The 22,743-nt window shown below is 40.0% G+C and overlaps 1 protein-coding gene across 6 annotated transcripts in view; it reads right to left on the reverse strand.

Annotated features, from left to right (window-relative positions):
- IMMP2L (inner mitochondrial membrane peptidase subunit 2) overlaps nucleotides 1-21,481 on the reverse strand; it is an 860,425-nt gene extending 838,944 nt beyond the window's left edge. For 2 of the 6 annotated variants that reach the window (XM_055314815.1, XM_055314816.1), the window contains exon 1: nucleotides 20,916-21,161. The gene's annotated coding sequence lies outside the window, so the exon portion shown is untranslated. Of the gene's footprint in view, nucleotides 1-20,915; nucleotides 21,165-21,465 lie in introns of those variants that run through there. The other 4 variants (XM_055314811.1, XM_055314814.1, XM_055314813.1 and 1 more) reach the window with 4 other exon arrangements.
- Nucleotides 21,482-22,743: the final 1,262 nt, after the last annotated feature.

The following is a 22,743-nucleotide window of genomic DNA, read 5'->3' on the forward strand; positions in this document are numbered from 1 at the left end:
TTCCAGAACGTAATATAGCTTTGTTCTGGAAAAAGACTAAGCATATCACCCAAGACCTTCCCCTTTGCCTAGCCAAGTAATTTGTTACCCAATTAATTACAAAGAAATGTGACAACTTCACTTCTTCATGTGTCTAGCAAAAAGACCCATAATAAAATCACAGAATCCCCCAGGCAATATTTAAAATGCTATTTTCCCTTGACCAAAATTATACCAACATTTTGCTATACTTTGGATGTTAACTTCAGTACAAACATTAAACAATCACATAAAAAATTTTGACTAACAGTACAGTGACGTTTTGTTTCATTTTTAATAAGGATAGAGTGATTGGTGGCCACTCTCAAAATCAGTCAGAAATGCTCTTTCACAAATTATAAGATCTATAACCTCTGAAAAAAGCATTAATTGAAAACAAAGAAAAACTGAAAGAAACTATTTTGAAACCATGAAATAAAAATTTCATTCTAGAAAATAATATTCATTTTTGTTTAAAATACTGTACAGCTATATTAATATTAAAATAAAAATTGTTATTCTATTTTGTTACCTCGATTAATCTCTTCCATTAACCTATTTTTATCCCATTTTGAGAGATATAAACTAATGCTCACAGTATTTAAGTAATCTTCCTAAGGTCACACAGATAGTAAGTACCAGAGCTAAATCCAGATTGTCTGACCCCATGGCCCATACATTTGAGTACTACATTCCCTGCCTCCCATGTAGTTGCCACTCCCCGTAAATATTCACCACTCCCAATAAACATAACAAGAGTTACTGATTTCATAACTGCTACTACAGCCCTCAAATGCAACTAATGTCAGTGTCCTGAATACACAATTAGTTCAATCCACTATATAAAAGATAAATGTTGTCTCATTAATTTCTAATAAATTTTCAATTGGGAAAGGAGTTTTACAAAAGGAAGAAAAGTACAAATCTGTATATACAACATCAATTAATAGAAAAATATCACTGAGCTGTTTTTGGACTTACCAAGTACTAAAACTCTTATTACTGTGCTATCCTTTCAGCTCCTCAAATTGGCTCTTAGAATTTGAAATTTCACTGGGGAAACGAAAGAAAGCTGCAGGATACGTGCATTCCAAAACATTGTTCCTTTTTGCGATTTCCCTTCTACATTTATTACCCAGATCTTTAAACGCTCAACTAGGAGCTAAACCAATTCAACTATATGTATAAAATGTAAAATTGGAAATGCCACAAAATCAACATGACCTTTAAAATGTAACATTTGCCACAATCATTTACTTAATAGAAAAACATTTTATAGTGTTTAAAGCATAGTCTTCATGTTTAATATTTTCAGCAAACATAAAAGCAAATACAGAACAAAGTACTTAAAAATCAACCACATTTTTTCAACAAAAGCTGCAGTTAATTTTAAACCACCACTTTTTCTGCAATAGTTACCTTAAGTATTAAACATTCATAGCCATATTGGTGTGCTTCACTTTTCACATACAGAGCTGATGTCACCACTACCCAAACCCAGTCACCTACTGCAATTGGTAAGTCCTACCAGTATGACTAATTCTCCTCCAATTCAGCCATATTAGTTTGCTTGAGAACTAAAAGTTCTTTTTTTTTTTTTAGATTTTATCCACTTATTTATCAGAGACACACAGAGAGACAGACACAGACAGAGGCTCCCCACAAGGAGGCTGATGTGGGACTCATCTGGGAACTCCAGAATCATGCCCTGAGCGCAGACGCTCAACCGCTGAGCCACCCAGGCGGCTGGAGATCTAAAAGTTCTGTCTGTAAGCCAACAGGACCACCCTGATTAATTCCAAAGCACTGACTTCAACATGTTTTCTAACCAGACTCCAAAGTACTGAAAGCAAAGATAATAATTAGGTAGTCGGTATTACCATAAAATTAAATTTTGTATAAGAGTAAATGTAGTCTTCTATCTTCAGATCCAATCATATATTTGTTAAGAGTAAAAGATATGCAAATAAATGCTAATAGGATGGCAAACTTTCCCCAAGAGATAATCACACTTGAGATAAATCATCACTCTCACAATTTTAATTCCATAATCAAGTAGCAATCCTTGAGAATATATCTTTTCCCTTTGACTACTTTGATTATTTTCATAGAAGCTGATCAGAAAATACTTTTTCTCAATTTTTTTTTTTTTTTTGCTGCACTACTTCCAGTAGGAGATTAAAGTTAGCAAGACAAATGAAGTCAGAATCTACATCATCCCCATTTATTGCCTTTAACACCTGAAAATTAGAAGGAAAAAGAGAGGGGATCCCTGGGTGGCGCAGCGGTTTAGCGCCTGCCTTTGGCCCAGGGTGCGATCCTGGAGACCCTGGATCGAATCCCACATCGGGCTCCCGGTGCATGGAGCCTGCTTCTCCCTCTGCCTGTGTCTCTGCCTCTCTCTCTCTCTCTCTCTCTCTGTGACTATCATAAATAAATAAAAATTAAAAAAAAATTTAAAAAAAAAAAAGAAAGAAAGAAAAAGAGATCAAGGAAACAAACAGAGCAATCTAATGCCTGGCTAAAGGACAAATTCTATCTTTAAAATTGAGTATGGTTCTATCAATTCTATGAATTCAGTTCTTTAATGAAAAGAGTGGAAGAGCAAGGTTATAGCATGCAGAGACAAAACAGTGTCATATCAGCCAAACAACTAAATTAGATACCTCACCTGTCGCAGAGAAAATCAATAAGGCCCAATGAATTTATATTGTACACTGATTCATTTAAGGAAAAACTGAAATACAATGTCTTTAGCTTTTTATGTACTTAACATATTCTGCTCCATTGGCTGGAAGAAATCTAAGAAAAGATGGCCTCTATGGCAGGAAGCAAATAGGACTCAGTACAACAGAGAAGTAGAACAAGATGAAAAAAAAGAAGTTGGGAAGGGGGAATTTTCCATTTGACAGACAAAAATAAGGGCTTTTTACAGGAAAAGGAATGTGACTACCCTAAGACAGAAATAATCAGAATCAGCTTTGGTAGAAACAAAACAGCAGAAGGAGTAAAGGAGCCCTGAAAGTGGTTTACACCCCACACAAAACAAGAGACAAACGTAAGTAGGAAAAATGTGGTTCAACAATCAAAGACGAGGCAGACTGAGTGGCTCAGCAGTTTAGGGCCACCATCAGCCCAGGGCATGTTCCTGGAGACCCCGGATCGAGTCCCACGTTGGGCTCCCTACATGGAGCCTGCTTCTCCCTCTGCCTGTGTCTCTGCCTCTCTCTCTCTGTCTCTCATGAATAAATAAATAAAATTTAAAAAAAAATCAAAGATGAGAATCTGACCTGATTTTTTTTCAGCACCATCTTGTTCCCTTCTTGTTCTCTTCTCCTTTCCCCTTCTCTCTTTCTACCTTTACTTATGCTACTCTTTCAGCCTAGAATTTCTTTCCAATCTCTCCACTCAACACCATAGTCTCCTAATACAAGCTCAAAATCTCCCTCCATTCTGTGAAGTCACAGGCAATCTCCAATCTCTTACTTACACTCCATGTGTAGCACCCCAAAGCTTTGTTTATACCTCATTGTGGGCATTTAGATTATACTCTGAATCAGTCATTTATTTACATATTCATCTCATCTTCCCCACCACTATACCTAGGAGTTCTTATTTTGGGGGAGTTGGGGATATGTTATATTTTTTTAATTGTGGTAAAATACACATAATCTAAAATTTACCATATTAACCACTTTTAAGTATATAGTTCAGTAGTGATAAGTATATTCACATTGTTGTGCAACCAATCTCCAGAACTTTTCATCTTACAAACTGAAGCTATGTACCCATTTAAACAACTAATTCCTCCCTACCCCCCACTCCTGGCAACCATCATTCACTTTCTCTTCTGCGAATTTGACTACTCTATGTACCTCACATAATGGAATCATACGGTATTTGTTTTCTTGTGACTTATTTCACTTAGTAAATATTTTGTCTATCCATTCATCCATCCATGGACACTCGGGTTGCTTCTACCTTTTAGCTATTATGATTAATGTTGCTATGAACATGGGTCTTAGAGGCTCTGTTTCAATTGTTTTTTGGTTTTTTTTCTTTAAGATTATTTGAGAGAGAGAGAGAGCACAAGCAGGAGGAACAGAGGGAAAAGGAGTGAGAGACTCTCAAGCAGACTTTGTGCTGATATCGAAGCCCAGCATAGGGCTCGATCCCAGGACCCTGAGATGATGACCTGAGCCAAAACCAAGTGTGGGTTGCTTAACCAACTATGCCAACCAGGCACTCCTGCTTTCAATCCTTTTGTATGTATTTGTAAAAGTGGAATTGCTGGATCATAATAGGACGATTTTCAATTTTCAAAGGAACTGCCATACTATTTTCCATAACGGCTAAACCATCTTATATTCTTATTAAAAGCACACAAGGCTTACGATTTCTCCACATCCTCACCAATACTCATTATTTTCCATTTTTTCAATAGTAGCTATCTTAATGAGTGTGAATTCATAGTGTCTCACTGTGGTTTCCATTTGCATTTTCCTAATGATTAGTGATACTAAGCACCTTATCATGTTCTTTTCAGCCATTTATATATCTACTTTGAAGAAATGTCTACTTAAGCCCTTTGTTCATTTTTTAATTGGGTTATTTGGTTTTTGTTGTTGAGTTATAGGAGTTTTTATATACTCTAGATATTAAGTCCTTATCAAATATATGAACTGAGTTTTTTTTAATTCACCATTCTATTCTCTAATTTTCCAGAGTAGATCACATGTAACACAGAAATACATTTTAAGTTGAATGTGCTTCTCCCTTAAAAAAAAAAATTTTATATAATAAAAAATTCAAAATATCCAAAAAGGGATATACAATAGAAAATAAGACAACCTTCCAACCCTGTTTGCCTGCAACTCCCAGAGGCATGTTGCTCTTTCTAATTATTCCCTCCAGAGATATTCTGTGCATATACAAGAAAACATGTATCTTAATTTAGTCTCCTCCAAAATATTAACCTACTAACACCTACTGTTCTGCACCTTACCTTTTTGACTTAATAATTATTCCATTTCAGCATATTTTAAACTGCCTTATTCTTTTTAACAACTACTACATATTCTACTATATGTACTATAATTTATTTATCCAATCCCCCAAGAATGGGCACTTAAGTTGTTTTCAATTATTACAAAGAATATCTCTAAATATATATTATCTCAACCAAGTACAAGATCTATAGAATAAATTCTAATAAGAAATCAAATTATAGGGATCCCTGGGTGGCGCAGTGGTTTAGCGCCTGCCTTTGGCCCAGGGCGCGATCCTGGAGACCCGGGATCGAATCCCACGTCGGGCTCCCGGTGCATGGAGCCTGCTTCTCCCTCTGCCTGTGTCTCTGCCTCTCTCTCTCTCTCTCTCTCTCTCTCTCTGTGACTATCATAAATAAACTAAAAAAAAAATCAAATTATGTGTATATTAATACATATCATTTGATAACTATTTTCAAATCAGTCTCAAAGAAAACTGCAAAACTCCATACTCCCATTGTCAATGATGATTCTATTTCCTCATATCCTCAATAACACATTGTGTTTTCAAAATTTTTTATTTGTCAATCTGATCAACTACTAAGCCTAATATTTGGGTCATTCACAATCCAACCTCAATCTACATGTCCAATGGCCTCTTACTATAGTAAAATAGTTTCTTATTGGTTCTAAATTTAGGAAGAAGGTATTTCCTCTATGCTTTGTTCAAACCATATCTGTTATTTGGAATGTTCTTTGTTCCTTCAAAGGTTAGTTCAAGATGATCTCTCTGCTTTCCCTACAAACACAAAAGACTGCATGGATTTAACAACTATTTAGTAAGTCTACTATATTATAGAAAAGCAAATGAATTCTGTGCTATGGGATATCAGAGTAGGGAAAGTCAACCTAGAATGGACAGTGGTCTCTAGAACATTAAGCTATACAGGCATATCTCATTTTATTGTGCTATTCTTTGCAGATAATTGCATTTTTTTTTCTTTTTTCTTTTTTCTTTTTTTTTTTTACAGATTGAAGGTTTGTGGCAACCTTGCATCAAGCAAGTGTATGAGTGCCATTTTTTCAACAGCATTTGCTCACTACACATCTCTATCACATCTTGGTAATTGTCACAATATTTCAAACTTTTTCATTATTATTATCATTGTTGGGATCCCTGGGTGGCGCAGCGGTTTGGCGCCTACCTTTGGCCCAGGGCGCGATCCTGGAGACCCGGGATCGAATCCCACATCGGGCTCCCGGTGCATGGAGCCTGCTTCTCCCTCTGCCTGTGTCTCTGCCTCTCTCTCTCTCTCTCTCTCTCTCTGTGACTATCATAAATAAACTAAAAAAAAAATCAAATTATGTGTATATTAATACATATCATTTGATAACTATTTTCAAATCAGTCTCAAAGAAAACTGCAAAACTCCATACTCCCATTGTCAATGATGATTCTATTTCCTCATATCCTCAATAACACATTGTGTTTTCAAAATTTTTTATTTGTCAATCTGATCAACTACTAAGCCTAATATTTGGGTCATTCACAATCCAACCTCAATCTACATGTCCAATGGCCTCTTACTATAGTAAAATAGTTTCTTATTGGTTCTAAATTTAGGAAGAAGGTATTTCCTCTATGCTTTGTTCAAACCATATCTGTTATTTGGAATGTTCTTTGTTCCTTCAAAGGTTAGTTCAAGATGATCTCTCTGCTTTCCCTACAAACACAAAAGACTGCATGGATTTAACAACTATTTAGTAAGTCTACTATATTATAGAAAAGCAAATGAATTCTGTGCTATGGGATATCAGAGTAGGGAAAGTCAACCTAGAATGGACAGTGGTCTCTAGAACATTAAGCTATACAGGCATATCTCATTTTATTGTGCTATTCTTTGCAGATAATTGCATTTTTTTTTCTTTTTTCTTTTTTCTTTTTTTTTTTTACAGATTGAAGGTTTGTGGCAACCTTGCATCAAGCAAGTGTATGAGTGCCATTTTTTCAACAGCATTTGCTCACTACACATCTCTATCACATCTTGGTAATTGTCACAATATTTCAAACTTTTTCATTATTATTATCATTGTTGGGATCCCTGGGTGGCGCAGCGGTTTGGCGCCTACCTTTGGCCCAGGGCGCGATCCTGGAGACCCGGGATCGAATCCCACATCGGGCTCCCGGTGCATGGAGCCTGCTTCTCCCTCTGCCTGTGTCTCTGCCTCTCTCTCTTTCTCTCTCTGTGACTATCATAAATAAAAAAAAATTATTATTATCATTGTTATGGTGATCTGTGAGTGATCTTTGATGTTACTCTTATTATTGTTTTGGAGCATGACAATTCATGTCCATAAAAGACAGTGAACTTAATCAATAAATGTATGCATACTGACTACAGATGTGGTGGAAAAAGCACTTTGTTATGTCTTTGACCATATGATATATTTTGAAGATAAAAAAAGAACTTTAAATTAGCAGAAATACAAAAAGTGAGATTGCAATATAAAAAAGATGTTAATGAAAAAGGACATGACTATTAGAGTTTTATTTTCAACTGAACAACATCAAGCATTCTCAAACTCAGAAGTGTAGAGTTTTCTGTAACTATAATGCATTAGTATGTCACTGACCATTCTTCTAAGTATTTTAAACTAGAAGGACACTTTGAAATAAGAATTGCATTTAATATTATCACTTGCCCCAAGATTTCAATTTCCTGGGCAGCCTTGATGGCTCAGTGGTTTAGCGCCGCCTTCAGCCCAGGCGTGATCCTGGAGACCTGGGATGGAGTCTCACGTCGGGCTTCTGCCTGGAGCCTGCTTCTCCCTCTGCCTGTGTCTCTGCCTCTCCCTCTCTCTGTGTCTCTCATGAATAAATAAATAAATAATTTTTAAAAAAGAAAAGATTTCAATTTCATAAGACTATTTGTAGTCTCTTCCTCCAAAATCTTTCTACCTAACTCTGCCTTGCCCTAGTGGCTTTAATCACACAGAGATTGGTCACAAGAACTTTAGAATCGAGGCTTTTCTTACCACAAACAGCAAATACTGTGTCGCTGACTCTATAGAAAAGGTAACAATATAATTTGTGCTTCTGGAAGGAGACTAATATCTCAAGCTAACAACTAGGTAATAAATACGATTAGGAGCCAAGCACACAAGCTGAATATCCCAAAGTGAATATCTTTCATAATAAGATACAAGCAGGCTTAATCAACAAGACATATTCAGAGGAAAAAATGCATTTTTTTCTCAGACACAGCTAAATAATCAACTTTTCAGCAGTACTGCCTTCTTAACCGCAAATTATTATTTCCCTTTATTACTTGTCTGCAAAACCAAAAAAAAAATTAAAATTAAATGTAATAACCAAGTATGACTTACTAACGGAATAATCCCTTACATTTCTTTATAATGAGTTAAAATTCACATAGGATTTTGTGTTGCCTGGGTGGTTCAATTGGTTAAGCATCTAACTCTTGATTTCAGCTCAGGTCATGATCTCAGGGTTGTAAGATCAAGCCTGAAATCAGGCTCTATGCTGGACCTGGAACCTGCTTAAGATACTCTTCTCTCTTCCTCTTCCTATGCCCAACCCCCCCCCCAAAAAAAAAACCCTTTACATAGGATTTTAACAAATGGCTCACATAGGGCTCAAAAATAACCTATAGAGTACCTGTTATCTCCATTAAAAAAAAAAAAAGTTCAGAGACAACAAGTTCTAATTCACATTGCTGATAGAGATAGTACTCAAATAAAACCACTTTTTTTTTTTTTCACTATATATCACCATTTTAAAGTCTAGAAATTTGGGATGCCTGGGTGGCTCAGCGGTTAACCACCTGCCTTCAGCTCAGGCCATGATCCTGAGTCCCGGGATCTGAGTCCCACACCAGGCTCCCTGCATGGAGCCTATTTCTCTCTCTCTATGTCTCTGCCTCTGTCTCTCATGAGTAAATAAATAAAATCTTTTTAAAAAATAAATAAAGTCTAAAGCTGTAGAAGACAAGGACACTCCTTTTTTCTCAATGCGTTGTAGAGAGAACAAAGTTTTCCTTGGGGAAAAAAAAAATCTCTCTAAATTTCCCCAACAAGAGAGCTTAATGCCCAGTAAAAATGGGAAATATATTAACAATAAATAAATAAATAAATAAATAAATAAATAAATAAAGTCTAGAAATTTAATGTCTATTGTTTTAGTTTAAAACAAAGGTTTTAATGAAGTGTTTAGAATATTAACATCATGCAGTCATATATGCCACACATCTCAAACTATTAATCTCAAACTTAGTTATTACTGTCATAACTCAAGTGTTCAGACTACAGTACTTCTCTTACACATGAGAAATCAACTCATAAAAAAGCGAATTAGTTTATGAAGTGCCTCCAACTATTTTTATATAACAATACTAAATATTATTAAACGAAACTAAATAATAATTACTTAATATTTGAATCTGACACTAATAAAACTCTTATTAAACAAATACACTCTTGGAAAAATACCAAAATGCTTTATAAATACTCTGCTATACCAGGCAAACTAAAATTTAAGGAAGTAAGACTCTATGATTCCAACTAGATGACTTTCTGGGAAAAGGCAAAACTAGGGAGACTATAAAAAGATCTATGGTTATCAGGGGTTAGCAGGGTGAGGTTAATGAGGGCAGAGCAGTAGACTCTGGGGCAGTGAAACTACTGTATATTATAATGGGGGATACATGTTATATGTTTGTTCAAATGCACACTAGAATGTACAACACAAAGAGTGAACTCTAAATACTGACTTTAGGCGATAACACTGTGTCAGTGTTGGTTCATCAGTTGTAATAAATACATCATTCTGCTAAGAAATGTTGATAATGGAGAAGCTATGCATGTGTACGGGTGGGAGTATATGGGAAATATCTGTACCTTCCACTCAAACTTTGCTGTAAACCTGAAACTCAACTAAAAAAAAAAAATCTATTTTAAAAAATTAAGACAACTTATCTGTGGCAACTCTAATCTTTTCCTGCCACCTGTTGCTGTAAGTCCACTATCTACTCAGCAAAAACATCTTTAACCATGAACCCTAACCTTCAGTTGAACTCTTCTTAATATACCCAGGACTCCTCACATTGCCTGCTCTGCCCCTCATAGCCCGCTCATCCTCAAACATGACATTGGAAGACTAAGTCCCAAGACAAGGAGAAAGTATGGTACAGACAACAGATGGAGAAGGAAGGTAATGGAGAAGGAAATAAAGAATTCCTAAAGAGGAAAATCCACATGAGAGAGCAAAAAAGGAGAAAAGAATACTGAGTTGCTCTGAATTTACTGGTCTACATAATGTGAAAACCATATGAAATGAAATTACCCTAAAATGTAAAAGATATTACAAACATTTCCCTTCTTTAAAAAAAGTCTTTGCTATACGCTATTCTAAAAGTAGAACACTACAACTTGATGTGTTTACTATGTATCCTCCAGCTACAAGGAAGATGATTTTTCAAAAGCTAACCATAAATGCTACAAACATTTTTCAAAAGAAAGATATATAAAAGAGTGTGTGTCAAAGTGCCATTACAAAGACCTAGCTCTCAAGATAAACTTTTGGATAAAACTGCAAAGATTAAATTTTTATGATTTATTACATGGAAGAAAGATGTACACTTTTATCTTCTAGGTATTCTTAATCTGAGAAGTCAAAAAACCTGCTATGAGTTACCAAGCCGAGCAGGAGTACAATGCGATTTTGAAACAGTCATACAGGAATGACTGTGGGGTGTGCGTCCTTGCTTGCTTTGGCCTTTAATGAGAATAGGCTAAGCACCTGACAGATCCAAGTATTAAGTCATTAAGGAGAGGTTAAAGGCAATAGTGGTAAATCAGGGACCCATTAGGCTTAAAGATGGTTCTGGCAGAGCCACCACCACCATCAATTCCACCTGAGCAAATAATGACTCTGCATCTGAAATTTCAGGGGAGGCATAAAGACTGCAGTCGTGCTAGTGATCCAATTCAGTTCAGCTAATAGCAATTAAACACCAATGAAGTAACAAGCACTAAGTTAAAGGTGCCATAAGACAATGAAGAGTAAGATGCAGCCCCTACGTTAAAAGTTTCCAGCCCAATACAGGGTAAGACGAATCTGCAAATGACTATAATCCAGGCAAAGTAGAGAAAATGCCAAAAGAGAGATACAAAAACAGAGATTCAGAGATTGCATCAAAGAGACAGACTGCTTAGCATAAAACTTGTGGTCACTCAGTTGACCAACAGGTTCTTGCTATGGTTACTGTTCTTGTTTATAATTTTCTCCCCCCACAAGATGTACTACTTCTATACTAGAAGATATGAAAAAAATGAAAAATCTATCTGCTACTTCAATGTTTCACAAATGATTTTCCATAAATTCTTCATTGAAACTCAAAGCTATGCTATGCCAGGTAGAGGTTGTTATCCTATCAAGGCAGCCAAGCCCCCAAGATGATCAAATGATCCATGCCTCATATCCTGTGTAGTCTTCACTCTGAATCAGGGTGGGCCCATGAGACCAGTAAGACATCAAAAATGGTGTACAATGTCCAAGGATATGTCATAAAAGACACTACAGTTTCTAAAGAGATTTTTTTTCTTAATTTTTTTATTCATGAGAGACACAGAGAGAGAGGCAGAGGGAGAAGCAGGCTCCCTGCAGGGAAGTCAATGCGGGACTCCATTCCAGGGCCCCCGAATCACAACCTCAGCTGAAAGCAGACGTTCAACCACTAAGCCACCCAGGCATCCTGGCACTACTGTTTCCACCTTGGTCTCCAGTATGTCACTCTAGGGAAGCCAGGTCCCATGATGAGGACAGACCCATGGAAAGCCCCTTGTAGAGAGGAACCTGTGACCACCAGCTTGCCAGCCAATGTGAGTGGGCACTTTGGAAGTGAACCTTTTAGCCTCAGGCATGTCCTCCAATAAATGTACCTCCTGCTGGCATCTGACAGCAACCACATGAGATCCTGAGCCAGAACCACCCAAAGTGCTGACCCCACAGCAAACATGATAAATAATTATTGTTGTTTTCAGACACTGAATTTTTTATTATGTTACAAAGCAACAGAGAACTAATGCATCCCAATTTAACATTTGACGCTCAGAGAAACTAACTTATCTACTACCATTTCGAGTGGGCAGGGAAACCAGGTCTGGAATCTAATCTCTCAGCTTTAGGTTCATTCTTGCCATTAAACAACATTACTTCTCAGGTAAAAATAAGTTATAGCACCATAAGCATGATCATTCCTATGTGATTATACCACCACCACCAATATATCAGGTACCCCCCCCCCAAAAAAAAAAGACACAGCACATGTCCCTATATACTTGACAGACATGAGGAGACCTGGAATAAAACTGAATTCATGTGTTCCTTGGTACTTTGTGTTTTTACTGTCTTCTGGAAGATTTCTGGTTGTTGGTTTTTTGGGCTTTTTTAATGTACAGATTTTAAAAATAAAAACCTGGGATGCCTGGGTGGCACAGCGGTTGAGCATCTGCCTTCGGTTCAGGGCGTAATCCCGGGATCTGGAATCGAGTCCCGAGTCGGGCTCCCTATGAGGAGCCTGCTTCTCCCTCTGCCTATGTCTCTGCCTCTCCCTCTCCCTCTGTGTCTCTCATGAATAAATAAATCTTTAAAAAATAAAAATTTAAAAAATTTAAAAATTAAAATAAAAACATATTTAGAGCATTTAATACTCAAAAATCACATTACAGACATTGAAAATATTTATTTAATTTACAATCTTAATCGCAATAAACATCAGTATAATTTTAAACAGAACTAACATGTCAGACAAGAAATGCTCAACAGCTGATTGCTTAAGGATGTGCATTTTTGCTTTAGGTCTTCAACATTTTAGCATTATGCAAATGTAGTATAATATAGCATCAAAATGTTCATGATGGTGAAGTCTTAAAGCCCAATCCATAAAATGATTACTACCTTGCAGGACCAGGTGGCTAGCTCTTAGCCTGTCTACTCCTGGAGAAAGTCAACAGAATATTTCATTGTCACAACCACATCTACCTGTAATATCCCTTCACATAATCACCTCTTTTGACCCACACAATCCTACAAGTAAGACAGGCTTACTACCATTCCCATTTTCCAAAGGATGATGGGGCTAAGAGAAGTCTAAGTAACTTAACTGAGGATACATGCTATTAAAAAGAGTATATAAATTCTTAAATATAAAAGTATTATAACTTTTTAGCTCCAAGTCCCAGACTTTTCTTCTGCACCATATTTTAGCCCAATGGTTCTCTACCCAGGCTGCCATTAGAACACCTGGGGGTACTCTGAAAAATATTAGTACCTGAACATCATCCCCAGAGACTCTGATTTAATTGCTCTGGTCTGTTTTAGCTGTCTAGCATATAATAACCAGTAGTGGTAAATTCACAGAAAGCTTAGACTACAAAAGGAGAAACTGCAGCTATCTCTATATGTAAACTGAAACTTACACTGGGAAACTTCCCAACTTACTTTGGGAAACTTTATTTCCCAAAACTCCCTGAAAGACACAAATCTCTTCAATAAAACAAAAAGAACAAAGAGGAAGAAGGGATGAAAAACTCAAACCCACTCTGCCAGTATTACGGGGTCACCAAGGAGTACTTTATTCCCTCGATCCCACTCTTGAACTTCATCATCCCATACCTTAACTCCACTGCAAGTTCTAGTTCAAGTGTTACCTCCTATGTGAAGTCTTCAGATCACACAAAACAAAGCAGGCCATTTTTTGCATCCATCTTACTTTGAACCTCTATAACATATTGCCTATGTCATTTACTTACACAGCCATTTCTCCCCCTGACCTGAGGAGTCCTTAAGGGCAGGATCTCTCTCATTCATCCTTCCCATCTTACGTATCTTTCCATCTTATACATCTTAAAGCCTTGATGATAGCAGATATTAATAAATCTGCTAAATCAGATCATGTTTTATGTTTGGCATGGTTAATTCCCCCTCGGCTTCCTAGTACATATTCCTTTGAAATTTTTCAGTTTTTTGGGATGCCTGGGTGGCTCAGGGGTTGGGCGTCTGCCTTTGGCCCAGGGCGTGATCCTGGGATCTGGGATGGAGTCCCACATAAGGCTCCTTGCAGTGAGGCTGCTTCTCCCTCTGCCTGTGTTTCTGCCTATCTCTGTGTGTGTGTGTGTGTGTCTCTCATGAATAAATAAGCAAATAATCTTTAAAAAAAAAAAAAAAGAAAGAAATTTTTCAGTTTTTAATAAAAGAAAGGGAACTTTTTCCTCCCACAAGTGGATTAGAGATTAGGAATTATGCAAAAAGGCAAGATGTGGAGAGAGCAAGTTAGCAGTGGAACTCTGGACTAGGAAAAAAGGGTAAATAGGATATTAAAGGGTAGGGTCAGGTATGCATTTTGTTTGTTTTAAAGGGAATATTAGGCAAAGACAGTGACAATCTGATTTTTATTCAAAGAACAGTAATTACAGGCAACCACCTTTTCAACATCTCCCTGTCTGTGGGGTGCCTTCCTCTCAGCATACATACATGCTACCTCTCCCCTCAAAAAAAGACCCTGCCACAGTGGTTCTCCTCCTGAGACACATATTAGAATCCCTTGGCGAGCTTTGAAAATTCGGGAGTGAAGATCAATGAAGACAAAATCTCTAAGAAGGAGCCTAGCCATACCTACTCTCTCCTCACTCCTCCCCTCCTGTTCACTCATCTAGCCACACACTGTAGTCTCCACTCCCACAAGTCCAAAGGAACCACCGACTTCTAACAGGCACTTTACAATCCTCATCATACTTGATGATTCATAGCATTCCATTTTTAACTGGGTTCTACTTCTTTAAACTCTGCAAGGTGGCCTGAAAAGTTGTGCTTTCTTCTTCCTCCCAGCCTCTCTCGCCACTCCCTTTCAGCGTCCTTATAGCTGTCTCTGTCTTGGTTTATCCCTAAAATTTCAATATTCTCCAGGACTTACTTTGAGCCCTTTTCTCTATGTAGCTCCTCTAAGTACTTTTCTCCTTACCCACACCTTCAATTACTCTCCATATAGTAAGCTCCCAGAAATCTGCATTTCCAGCTTCCACATCTCTTGTGATGCTCCAAGATCCTATACCCAACTGCCTCCTAGACAGGCCCAACTCACCAAGGATATGCCCTGCAAGTAATTTAATCACATGTCCCAACCTAAACTCATCAGCTGCTCCTCAAACCTGCTTCCTCATTGCTCTTCCCTCTCACTACCTGGAAACCTGGCAGCTATCTATTCCAGCATCCTCACTCTCCCATTCCTGTTACATTCAGTCACAAAAACAGCCAATCTTCCCTCCTTCTAAATATTTTTCCTAAACATTCTCATTTCTGAGTATCCCCACTACTTCCAGCCTTGTTTCTGCTCTTAGGTTTCCATTATCCATATTAATGCACTGTCGGCTTAGATCACCAATCTTGCCTCCCCATCTGACACCTCCTCACTCCACCACCAATCAACCCAGCACACTGATTTCAGTGACCTTTCAAGTCGCTCACAATGCTGCACGTGGCATAGAAGTGTGCCCTGACTTAGCTATCCAGTTTCATCTCCTTTCATTCCTGACTTTGCCCTTCACACTCTAATATAACTGACCTACATATAGCTCCCTGAACACACTATGCCCTCATAATGCCATACAACTACTCATGCTATTAGCCCTGAGTGGAAATGCTCTCTGCTGCTTGTCAACTAGCCCACTTTTACTCAACTTTCAAGATTCAGCTCAAATATAACCACTGCTAAAATCCTCCCCTGGCATTTCCATCAGGGATCAAGAGCTCCTGCTAGCCTTCGTTTGTACTTCTATCTTCATTATGGCAAATAGCACACAATATTTGAACTGTTGGTCAAGATGTCCACAATTCTACTAGAAGATCCCTGATCAAAGACAGTGACTTTATTTTTATATTCTCAGCATAAGTGCAATGTACATAGCATAGAGTTTAAAAGAAAAAAAAATTAATGAACTGTAAGCCAGTGAAAGGACAAGAAGATCAACTGGACTTCAAGTACAGAAAAAGTCCAGATCTAAAGGAAGTACAGAATCTATTATTAAGTCCCACCTATTAAGAAAGAAAGAAAGAAAGAAAGAAAGAAAGAAAGAAAGAAAGAAAGAAAGAAAGAAAGAAAGAAATTATTATTCAGGTGTTATCAAGGTAACAAAAAAAAAAAGAACTTATCAATAGACTAAGCAAGCAATAAGAAGTTAAGAGTCTCTAATGGAGCAGCTGACAAAAGATCAACTGAAAGGCCAGAGATAAAGGTGGTTCTTTCAAGTCATGTAATTCTTCAGCCTAAGTCCATAGACTAAGATTGGCACCTTCCTCTGTCAGTTCACCACTCCTCCCCTTTGTCATTATTCTCCATAGCCTTTTCCCAGCCCCCATTATTAAATCCCAGATTTCAGGAGTAATTTCCCTCTACTAGAGCCACAAGTCCTTCCAGTGGATTAGTCTGAGACATAAGGCAGGGATTAGGGGGTTGACAATCGTTGTTCTTGTGGCAAGGACCTAGAGGAAAGAAATGAAACTACTATTTATTGAGGGCTAGCTTTGTACCAGATATCATGCTACTACTTTACAAACATTAAATCTCAGAGTAATCCTGAGTAATTATCCCATTTCACAGATGAATCCAAGATCACAGCTAAGAAATCACAGAGCCTACTTGAAAACTCAGAGATAATAGCCTCTAGAGTATTTCCATACTCCTGACTACCTCAAAATAAAGAGAGTTGTGCTGGGGGGAAAAAAAATGAAGAGAGCTGTGGTCTAGCTGTTCTAGGTTGGAACTCAGAATATATTATTCTATAAAATACTATTATAAATACTGGCTAAAGACTATAGTACCACGAATACATAACGGGCATACAATGAGTTAAAATAGCTTTGGTGGAGCAATTGGGTAGCTCAGTTGGTTAAGCATCCAACTCTTGATCTCAGCTCAGGTCTTGATCTCAGAGTAGTTTTTTTAAAAACAGAATAAATAAACAAGTAAAAAAAATAGCTTTGGCATCCTGATCTGGAAATCCAAATGTTATTTGTTATTTTATTCCTATATGTACACTGTTCAACAACACAAACAAAAAATGGACTTGAAAATGACTTTTCAGAATAAAATGGGCTCTTAAGTGAGGCTTTTCTTTAAAAATATTTTCCGTCCATAAAAAATCACCAAGGATAGAAACTATTTTACCTTGTTAACCTGTAAGAACAATGACACTAGAAGACACCTGTGGGAACTGTGCTTATCTGACCAGGTGCTCGTTTACAGTGTGCTGTCATTTGAATAAAACATCACACTAAACCCTGCAGACCAGAGCTTATGATAGAATGCCACAAACTACAGCAGTACAGCTGATATGCCTATAATCTACTGACAAAATGTACTCCTTAGCAAAGTGAAACCAGATGTCTGGTGTAAAATCTGATGTCTGTGGACTTGTCTTTCTTGGCTTCCAGAGCTGTATTAGATACACTAAATACGCAGCTTAGCTGTATATTAAACCCACAACTTGGCAAAATCATGACAGTTTGGACATGAAGCATCAGCATTTTTATTGTAATTCTTATAAACCAAAGACATTTCTGAAATAGAAATCCTAAATTTAAGCACTCAGCTAAATGTGGTAGTATGTCTTCCCCACATTAGGAAGAGTGTCAGAGCTTTTTAAACATATTTATAGAAACTACGGAAATGATTTTAAAGGGGGTGGGGGGTGGGATTCAAACCACATCAGGTGTCAGTCCTTGTCCCAGAAATTCCAGGATCAGATAAAACAGGGTGATCACTGTGAAAATGCAAACACCTACCTTCAGGAAAGTTAAGTACTAGATGTCTTGTTTCAATTGCAAAGAAGATCATTAAGAATGTGATAGGTGACCAGATAAAAAGGGAGGGGAAATTGACAGTATCTATATGCCAGACGCTGGTTTTTGCACACTTTTTAATATGCTCAAAGTTCTGTTTTGACAGCTGAGAAATTAGGGAGCAAAGTTTTAACTGGTACAAAGTCGTAGGGCTAATGAGATAAGAGCCAGAACTCAAGCCCAAGTTTAAAAGACTCTAAAAGACATGCTACTTCTATGTGAGGACTGAGGGTTGAGCTCCCTATGGGGACATAGCCAAGAATATGGAAGTAAAAGTAAGAAATTTACAATTTTGCCAAATAGTAACATATAATCATGAAACAAAAAGTTGAAGAAATAAACACAAATAGTTGAGAGAGCTCATCTAAGTTCATAAGAGACTTTCTACTTTTATATCCCTGCAAAACTCATATTTAAGTAACTTTTTTAACCTTAGATATCCCTTGTAACCAGAAAAAGTTATCTTCAATAAAAAATGAGGTTAAATGCACAGAAACTCATACAAGTGAACAATCTAGTATCTTTCTTAAGTGCATCATCCTTACTACTCTCCATGTTTTCTCATCTTATGTCATCTTTATTGGATGATTCAACATACTAGCCTCATCTCATTTTTATACTGGTACATTTATTACACTAGAAAATGACTATAACACATTATAATGGTACTCCAATCTGTCTTAAGGGTTAACTTGCCTCAAGCTTATGCACTCCTTGCTTGCCGACCTAAGTCCCTTGGTCTGTAGCCAAACTAACCTAAATTTCCTTGAGATTTGCAAACCACTGGCCTTGGGGAGTGAAAGACCAAACCTGCCCAGAAGATAACACCTAATCACATTTGAAAACAGCTGCCACTGATACCAGCAAATCAGTTCAGGGTCATGTTGACATATCACAAATTGCCTGGGCCCCAGCTTCTCCTGTCTTAAGCACCTCCCCTTTAAAACTCTCCAGCTTCGCGTGGACAGTGAAGATGGTCTTTGGGACATCAGTCCACCATCCTCTCAGTCTGCTGGCTTCCCAAATAAAACAACCTTTCCCTTCCCATTTGTCTCTCAAGTATTGATTTCCAAGCTGCCTGCAGCCAAACCTGAGTTCAGAACTAATTTTCTGTCCAGTAACACTATTCTAAAACAGGACACAAATCACCATGGTCATTAATCCTTGAAAGTTTATCTCTGAAAGTCCTAGAAGGTGGAAAAATAGTACTGTCCTCCCATAACACTGTACAGACCTGCACATGACTAAGATCAATAGGAAAGGTCTTATACATTAACACTTAAGCATTCCAATAATCCACAGAAAACTGGCGAAAGGCCTGCTCCAAATGGCCTTCTCCGAAGCCAGTGTTATCATTTTTACCATCTTACCTATAGATCAGTGCCCCACACTTTAGTAGCAAAAGTTAATAAATATCTACTGAATCAATGAATGGACCTATCATCAATAAACAACTATTTTCTGGTTTTTCATAAACTATATGGTTGTCTATCACTTGAGTACAGACAAGTAAGAAGACAGGTTCAGGGCACACGCAGCCAACGTCCAATGGCTACAGAGAGCAATTCTAGCTTTCTTAAGTATCCAAGAATGGTTTGCTACATTGCTTGTGGAAAACCTGAATTTTAACAAATTTAAAATGTTTGTTTATACGGAGCACATAGGATGTATAAGGTATTCCCAAACTTCTCAGAGGAGCTGTGCTTCATTTCGCCAGTAAGAAGATAGAAAGGATAGTATATTGGAGAAGTGATGGAAAATTGGCACAAAAGAACCAATGAGGGATCCTTGGGTGGCTCAGCGGCTTAGCACCACCTTCAGTCCAGGGGTGACCCCGGAGTCCTGGGATCGAGTCCCACATTGAGTCCCTGCATGGAGCCTGCTTCTCCCTCTGCCTGTGTCTCTGCCTCTCTCTCTGTCTCTCTCTGTGTGTCTCTCATGAATAAATAAAATCTTAAAAAAAAAAAAAAAAAAACGATGAAAGCGATCACACTGAAAATCAGAGCAAACCTCCAAGGGCTTCCGTGTGCTGTGTGGCTACTTTCCAGAAGTGAACAGAGTATCTGTGAGAGGGTATGGATGTGAAAGTCACGAGCAAAAGGCCCGGCTTGGTACGGTCACCCTCCTACACCAAAAACAAAAACAAAGAAAAAAAAAAAAAAACCTTCCTCTATGAGCCTGTGAGAAGAACCCAAAAGAATTTCAACAGTTACCATATTGCTATTAACCTTCCCCTTTGGTGTTCTAAAGAATTTTGACAGGAGTCTCTTTTTAAAATGTAAAGATCTGGGCAGCCCGGGTGGCTCGGCGGTTTAGCGTCACCTTCAGCCCAGGGCGTGACCCTGGAGACCCCGGATCGAGTCCCGCATCGGGCTCCCCGCGAGGAGCCTGCCTCGGCTTGTGTCTCTGCCTCTCTTTTTCTCTCTGTGTCTCTCATGAATAAATGAATAAAATCTTTAATAAAAATAAAATGTAAAGATCTGAGGGACCCCCGGGGTGGCTCGGCAGTTTAGCGCCTCCCTTCGGCCCAGGGATCGAGTCCCGCATCGGGCTCCCGGCATGGAGCCTGCTTCTCCCTCTGCCTGTGTCTCTGCCTCTCTCTCTCTCTGTGTGTGTCTCTCACGAATAAATAAATAAATAACATCTTTTAAAAAATAAATAAATGACTAAATGAGATGTGAAGATCTGTGGGCGGGGCTCCCGCCAGTACAGAAGCAGGGCCGTGCTTCTCCAGCACCACAGCCTCAGCGGTGAACCCGAGTCCGGGGCGAGCCGAGGCAAGCGTAAGGCCAGCTCTCGGTCAGGTCAAGTGGCCACGAGGGGTGTAGGCCGAGCTGCCCGAGTCCCGGCCAGTTGTACCGGCTCCTGGGGCTGCGGCCTAGGACCGCCGAGGGGGCCCCGGGTCCTGAGGGAACCGCAGCGTCCGGCCCCCCACGCCCCGCGGGGCAGCGCTGGCTCCTTCCACCCCTGCCTTACTTCCGTCCCTTACTTACCCTTTCTCCCGCTCTTCCTCGGCGAGAAGGGGTAAGTGGTTATTTTGTGCCCAATTTGGCCAAAACCCTAAAAGTAAAAATGACAGAGACAGGTGCTTTAAAATCCTGACGGGCCCGCCTCAGGAACTCCCGCCACACGCCCCACAGTGCACGTCCCCACAGCGCTCCCTCCCGGCCAGGGCTTGGAGCCGGAGCTGCCCCCTCAGGGGCCGAGCAGCTCGGGGCGCGACCCGGGGGCGCCCGCCGGGCGGGGCACGAGCTCGCCCCTCCCCCTCCCCCCCCCCCCCCCCGCGCGGAGTCGCCGCCGTCAGGGGCCGCTCTGCAGCCGCGGGGGGCGGGCGGCCGCGCGGGCCTCGGACAAACACGCGCGCGCACACATGCTCGCGACACCGCCGGACCCGCGGCCGGGCGGCCCTCAGCCTCCCGGCGTTCCCGCCCCGCCGGGCGCCGACGCCCCGGGAACCGGCCCCAGCCCGGGGTGGGGGTGAGGCCCCCCCCGCGCCGGCCTCTCAGACCCCCCCACCCGCCGCGGGGCTCCCGCCCTCCGCACCCGCTGCGCAGCTCGGCCCCGGGGGGGGGGGGGGGGAAGGCCCCACGCTGGCCCCGCCCTCCGCCCGCGGCAAGCCCCGCCCCCTTCCGCGGCGCGCGGGAGCCGCGCGAAGCTCCGCCCCCGGCGGAACCCCGGCCCCGCCCCCTCCCGCTCCGCCTGGGATAAGCCCAAAACCCGGCGTGGATTTCGAGCGGATCCAAAAAGGTCACCGGTTCAGCCAGCCAGAAGCTCGCGCCCTTTCTCTCTGGTCTGCCCCGCGCTGCGCTGAGCCGCAGGGAGGGCAACCGAGACCTGGAACTCCGTGGAACCGTGTCCCCGGCTCCTCGCCTGCCTAGAGGTCACGAAACGGAGACCCCAGCGGTGGCTTGGAGCGCACAGTCCAGGGGCCAAAGAGCCCTCCCAGTGCTCCCCCTCGGGTGGTTTTTCTACTCTAGAGTGAGTGCACAGGAAAACTATTTCAGTTTTGCATTCTCTACGCAAGCCAAAAGGAATCGTCCAAAACAGGTGGTTTTCCTTTGGAAAAGCTGGAGTTTCACGCCTTAGCTTTTGTCTTGAAACTCGACAGGGTTATGACAAACTACAAAGTGAAACCTAAACCTACCAAACAGACCTAAAATACTTATTCTCTCGTTTATCCCTCCCCCAATTATATATATATATATATATATATCCCTCATTCTTTCTGTCTTTATCTTATGAATACTGACCAACTACCCTGTGCATTTCCAAATCATTTAATACAAACTATTAGTACCAGATGCTCTGGTTCTTTGGCTCAAAATTAATCCTAAAGGTCTAAGAACCTACTCAGAGACTCCAACGACCTAGTAACTAGAACCCCTAGCGTCTCCTGAGAATAAAACTGCTTTCCTGCAAGGAGGGTATGTGCCAGTTTTGTAGTTTTTCTCATTCATCACTGAAATAATTACTGTAGGGCAAGCTCTTCTCTGCCAATGCTCAAGGATTTAATTCCACGAGCACTTGGCTGTGAGAACCACCCTCATCAAATAGCAGTTGTGACCCATCTGTAAATGGGACTGGACTGCACAGGCCTTGTAAAAATTAATAAAGGGAAACCTCACTAAAGTGGAGTTGGGAGGCCTGTTCTACAGCCCCCAACAAAGCAATGCTCCACAGGAAAGAATCATCAATGACAGTCCTTCCCAGGGAAAGAGGTACACTGCATCTCCCGCAAGAAGAGAGGAGCCCAGCCCGTGAGAAACCATCATCATTCTGCACTGTTGCTTTTTTTCCATTGGTTTTACATTGAAAGCAACA

Source organism: Nyctereutes procyonoides, unplaced genomic scaffold (genome assembly GCF_905146905.1).
Source record: "Nyctereutes procyonoides isolate TBG_1078 unplaced genomic scaffold, NYPRO_anot_genome, whole genome shotgun sequence".
In the NCBI taxonomy this organism is placed as follows: Eukaryota; Metazoa; Chordata; class Mammalia; order Carnivora; family Canidae; genus Nyctereutes; species Nyctereutes procyonoides.